We start from the raw sequence: 6,401 nt of genomic DNA on the forward strand, positions 1-6,401 counted from the left end.
GTTGATCGTAGAAGTATAAAAAATATCGGATTTAACTAAATAAAATGTTATTCTTTTGTTTTTGGAATTTAAGCAAACGAATGGAAATAACAGTGAGTATGTGAGAGAAAACTGAACTTTACAAACAAAACATAAATATGGTGTCCACAGAAATAATAATCACCTTCGTTCATACATACAAAAAAGACATCTCCACACACACACACATATATATATATATATATGAAATATATTTTATATATATATACATATGTATGTATATAATATTTTTAATTGTTCTTTCTTTCTTTGGAGAAAGGCGATTGCAGAGAACAACAGAAGTCTCGCTAGCTTCTGCAAAGAGATAGAAAAGGAGATAAATAGTTAGACAGAGAGTGTGATAGAAACGACAGCCTCAGGAATAGGAGACAGTGAGATAAAAAAAGAAGAAGAATTCGAGATTTTTATTTTTATATTTTGTTTATAATTTTTTTGCTCAAATCCCAGAAAGAAGAAAACGATGTCTGATGCCTTTGTAAACCTTTACAACCTGAGACTATAGTAGGTATGTATGTCTGTGTGGATTGATAAAGCTGAATTTGTAAGCGACAAAGAAGAAATAAACTCATAATTTGATGCTTTCGCTTTTGCTCCTCACTACCCTTTTTATTCTTCTCTTTTCATGTATTCTCATATGGGATACAGCTTTTGTTTCTGTCGAGTATTGAAATTCCAGTACGGGTTTTTCATTTCTTGATGGATTTGTTCACAGAATCAGCGGTTGAGTTTACCGGAAATCGATGATGATGGAGATATGGGAATAGCAGTGGCTTGTGTGATTACCTATCGCTCACAAGATTACAATTCAATTCAATTCTTGGACAAGGAAATTCGATCCTATGTCCCAAGCTTACCACCAAGGAATCTACAGTTTCTCGAATGAATTCGAGAGATCGCAACAAGAACAACAGCAGCAAGCTCAGCAGCAGCATATAGCTCAGCAGATCCGAAGGGATAAACTGAGGATTCAAGGCTTCGAGCCGCCGCCACCGCCGAACTTAGTCGGTATTGAAGAGAAAGAATCAGGTGGTGTGCTCCCAGTTTACGAAACTGTCGGAATGTTATCTGAAATGTTCAGTTTCCCGTCGGGAGGTGTACCTACGGCTACTGAGTTGTTGGAGAGTCAAATTTCACAGAGTTATCGGAATCCGAGGCCGCCGCCGCCTACCGGAGCAGCTTCTGCTGCTGATTGGTTCTTACACCGTCAAGGGATGGCTGTAGGCGGTGGATTAGGAGATTCCAAGAATCAGATTTCTAGCATTAATGCGGATCCAGCAGCAGCCATGCAACTTTTCTTGATGAACTCACAGCAGCAAAGGTCTCCTTCACCATCTTCACACCATCATCCTCCCCCTACTTCGTCCACTCTTCATATGCTGCTTCCTAACCATTCTTCTTCACCGAATTCTTCCAATATCCAAACTTTTCACGCCGCACCGGGAGCGGCTTTTGGTCAATTCACATGGGTTCCAAACAGCGAGGACGAAACCAACCCTAATGAAATTCCGGGAGTAATGGAAGGACAAGGGCTATCTTTATCTCTATCCTCTTCACTTCAACACTTGGAAGCGGTGAAGGCCGAGGAATTGAGGATGAGAGAAGGAGGGATGCTATGTTTTGGGCAAGGCGGAGGGCCCTCTAATTCTGTAGCACAGTATCAGTTCAATAATTTGAATGCCGGAGACGCCACCGCCTCCTCCTCCTTACATCTGCAAGGCGGAGTAGTTGGTCAGAACCACCAGTTGCAGGTGGGGTTGGGGTCTTCTTTTGGAGCGGTCGGTATTTTGAGGAGTTCAAAGTACACGAAGGCAGCCCAAGAATTGTTGGAAGAGTTTTGTAGCATTGGAAGAGGTCAGTTAAAAAAAAACAAACTCGGGCAGCATAATCACAACAGCAACAACGCTGACCCTAGTTCCAACCCCAGTGGCGGCGCCGGTGGTGTCAATTCTTCCGCTTCTTCTCCTCTGTCAGCTGCCGACAGACTCGAGCATCAAAGAAGAAAGGTCAAACTGTTATCCATGCTTGATGAGGCATGTAATCTCTCTTTCCCTCTGCACTTTTCAGCCTAATCCTGTTTTTATTTAGTCCAATTCTTTTTAATAAAACGCACCGGGACACAGAAAATTCCGGCAACTTCTTTGGTATATTTTATTACCGGCTTATGGAACAGGCTATATAATATAAAAAAAATCATTTTTTAAAACATAAATGGTAGAATTAGTGGACACAATTAGGGAACTCTAGCTGGATGACAAGTTGGTGAGTGAACACGAGACTAGGTAACTGCCGGGACTGAAAAATTTTCAGTTCCATCTGATTGCGTTTCATTTCAGTTGACTTGACATAATGAAAGTTTGATTTTCTTCCATCGCTCGCTTTTAATTTTTCGGGAAATTGGCCTTCAGTCCTCAGTCGTCGTTTTTTTTTGTGTTCAGTCCCTAGATACTTTTTTAGTCCCTAGGTACTTTTTTTAGTACCACATTTCCACATGAAGTGTACCACATTTTGTATGACATAGTACCATAATTTTGTGGATAGAAATTGAACCCAAAGATATATTATGATTGAGGATTTTTCACCAACTTCCTCTTTATTTTTTGCGGCTTTTTTCCAATCATACAATACTTGTTTGTTCAAATAATTCCATATAAAAAAATCAAATCTTTGATGACTGTATCGCCCAAAGATTACATTACAGATGAGACAAAGGATATTTTTCCTTCACATCAGCAATCATTTCAGTGTACTATCCGATGATCTGATCCCATATTATATATACGCAGTTACTATATTTCGACTCTAGATCTTGTTATTTTATTAATAAAAATGAAAGAGTATTATTAAAATCATCGAACAATTATTAGCAAAATAATTTCTGTCCAGACATCTTGTCACGTACACTTGAATATAGTCAAAGTTATATATATAATCTGTAGTTTACGTTTTTGCAGGTGGATAGAAGATACAGCCGTTACTGCGAGCAAATGCAGATGGTGGTGAACTCATTCGACATGGTGATGGGCTTCGGCGCGGCGGTGCCGTATACTTGCCTTGCCCAGAAAGCCATGTCTCGCCATTTCCGGTGCCTGAAGGACGCCATCGCCGCCCAGTTGAAACACACCTGCGAGCTGCTGGGAGAAAAAGATGGTGGCACCTCAGGGATAACAAAAGGCGAGACACCTAGGCTGAAAATCCTCGAGCAAAGCCTGCGGCAACAAAGAGCATTTCATCAGATGGGAATGATGCAGCAAGAAGCGTGGAGGCCTCAAAGAGGCTTGCCCGATCGATCTGTCAACATTTTGAGAGCTTGGCTTTTCGAACATTTCCTGCATCCGTACGTTCTTCTTGCCCTTTTTACTATACGTTATCTACAGTGATGTGCAGTAAGAAAAAAACTGAGTTTATCTTTACTATATAGGATCAAGAAAAGCAGTTAATCACTAAAGATTAATCATTATTGTGGAATTCTGTGATAAGGCAAATCCCTTCATGATTCTTGAAACTCCGCCTGGGAAACTGTTTTACTTTTTCTCCCTTTATTATTTTTCACCCCTTCAATTTTTTCTTACTTGTGATTATCGTTTAAAGGTACTGATATGCAGCCCCTGATGTTGTCCTTTCAATCAAAAAAGCTGAAAAGAGCGTTGTATTGTTTCCTTCCTTTATTTTCCTCCCCTTTCATCTATTTATGTCATATAAATTTAAGATATATTATCATGCGATAAATTGATGTTTTGGCCATTTAATGCTCTTTTTCATAATATATTTGTATAAAATGCATAGCATTCAGAGAATGCGATAAATGGATATGTCAAAAGAGAAGAGAGTAGAGACTGCAGCTGCCTACTTTAATTTCTGAATTTTTTGCCAGTCATTGCTGTAATTGCTATGTTCCTCTTAGATTGTCCCGCCCATGCAGCAACAAAAACTTTCTATAAAAAAAAAGAAAATTTGATCGAACTACGTTCATATCTCTCTCTTTTTGTTTTTGTTGCATAAATCCAAAATTAGTATAAAGTTTGGTCGTCAAATTACACAGTTTTGGCAAGAAGGCTTCTGTTTTCTGAATCTAACGTCGTTTTCTTTCCTCTGATCACTTTTTCTAAGGTATCCAAGCGACGCAGATAAGCATCTGCTAGCTAGGCAGACTGGCCTGTCGAGGAACCAGGTATTCCTTTTCATTTTATCATCACATTTCCATAATCACGCCTTTTTCATCTGCTTTCTCTCTCACACATTAGCAATCCAAAAGCGGGTTTTCATGATTTTTGGTATCATTTATTACTCCTGCAGAGGGGGTTGTTGAGGTGGGGTACGGAGTCGTGGGTATTGGCTTTGCGAGGATTTGCGTCTTTGTTCTGTGAATTTTTCTTGTTCCTGTTGGAGAAAAACCAAAATTTTTTTTATCCCTTTTAATGGGTTCTTTGGATTCTTTTCCCGGAAAGACAATTTTTCTGTGACAGAGAAAAAATAGCTGATAGTTATATTTAGGGTCAGATGAAATCAGTCCAGTACAGGAGAGTACGCCATGAAAATTTCCCAGTGTTTAATACACATGCATATATGTCTTTTTACGTACAGCATACACATTCAATGATCCCACCCCCTTTCAGTCTGTGGATTTGTACTGAAAATGGTGGGTTTAACTGGTTATATATAAAGTGATGCAGATTATGCAAAGAAAGTGATTGAATAGGCCTGCTTTCTTGGAATCAACCCTAAAAATGACACGAACATGCATCCACGGTTGAGCGCATTTGTCTTTTGCAAAGTTCTTAATTATTAATTTCTGCGGAATGGATAGACCTACATCGCATGTTACATTATTAAATTCCTTTTAGCAACGACATGTGGAATGAATAGCATTCTTCATATATTTCATTTAGTTGATCTCAGTAGAGTTCAAGTAGATTTAATTCTTTATCTATAGAAACCTTTAATCGATGGATATCAATATCTAGTGATCAAACTATATATTGAAAAACGATTGCGACTGTATTTGAATTTACTTGAGAGACGACCTAGGGGAAGGCCGCCATGTCCCAGGATTAGTCAGCATTTTAAACTCATTTGCCTTGAATTTCGATGAATATATTTAGTGGTTACTTATGGTTTTTTTTTTTTACTGTGTTATATGTATGTTTCCAGGTTTCAAATTGGTTCATCAATGCGAGGGTTCGGTTGTGGAAACCCATGGTCGAAGAGATGTACCAACAAGAAGCCAAGGATGAGGCAGATCCACAGCGGGACCATAGCGGCAGCAGCAGCACCAGCGCAGCAGCTGCAGGTACCAACAGTAACAATGCACAAACTTCAACGCCTCACGCAACCATCACCACCGCAATTACTCCTCCGCCTGCACCCAAAAAATCTCATGAAATCAATACCCCAGAAAGCGACCCTTCATTCATCGCAATTAATAGGCAACGCTTCTCGGAAAACCAAGCCAGCAATAGCAACAATAACAACAATGCCGCCACGTCGGCGGCGCAATCTTTTCCGGTCATGCAGGAGGCTGACTCCGGCCTCACACATAAGCCCTCTACTGCAGAAGTCAATGAATCCTCCACGCTGATTAGGTTTGGGGCGAATGCGGGCGACGTGTCTCTTACGCTAGGATTACGTCACGCCGGAAACTTTCCGGAGAAGAGCCGGTTTTCGATCAGAGACTTCGGGGGCTAGCTGTTAGGTTAACTATCAAATCATTATTATTAATAAGATAGTATAATCTTGTCATATTCTCTAATATGCTTTTTTTTTATTTTTGTTTCTTTCTGCTTTGATAAATCAATCACATTATTTGAAAATGTAGAACATAATGTAAGCAATGTGTACCATATTTTACTAAAGTTGTATAGTTTAAATTTTGGGAAAATTATTTCTCATTACTATTATATGTTCCTTCAGCATATTTTTTAATATATATATATATATATATATATATATATATATATATATACATAGGTTTTTACCCTGCACCCAAGGGTGCAAGGTAACCGCAGCTGTCGTCCACATGTGTATTTTCTTTTTTTTTTTAAACAACGTTTAGCGACGGATTTTAACACACCGTCGCTAAACGTCTAATTTTTTTAAAAAAACTGGATAGAGGGGGACAGAGGGGCGTTCACAAAATCGATTCTCCCGTCCAACTTACCGCCCCACAACACAGAAAAGTTTGAGAGAAACTCGAGCTTTTAAATTCCTTTTTATTCATAAAATTGTGAGGTTTCAAGCAAACTGTGCTTTTGAGGCGCACGAAAAAATATTTATTTGAGCCGCACTTACATTCACACATACATCGAACCAAATTTTTATTTCTAACAACTTCGATTTACATTCACGCACATATTTTTATACCCGAG

The 6,401-nt window shown here is 39.0% G+C and overlaps 1 pseudogene; it reads left to right on the forward strand.

Moving 5' to 3' along the window:
- The first annotated feature begins 550 nt into the window (after nucleotides 1-550).
- Nucleotides 551-5,930, forward strand: LOC140838999 (BEL1-like homeodomain protein 2; annotated as a pseudogene).
- The last annotated feature ends 471 nt before the right edge of the window (nucleotides 5,931-6,401 follow it).

This window comes from Primulina eburnea, chromosome 1, assembly GCF_022965805.1.
Source record: "Primulina eburnea isolate SZY01 chromosome 1, ASM2296580v1, whole genome shotgun sequence".
Lineage (NCBI taxonomy): Eukaryota > Viridiplantae > Streptophyta > Magnoliopsida > Lamiales > Gesneriaceae > Primulina > Primulina eburnea.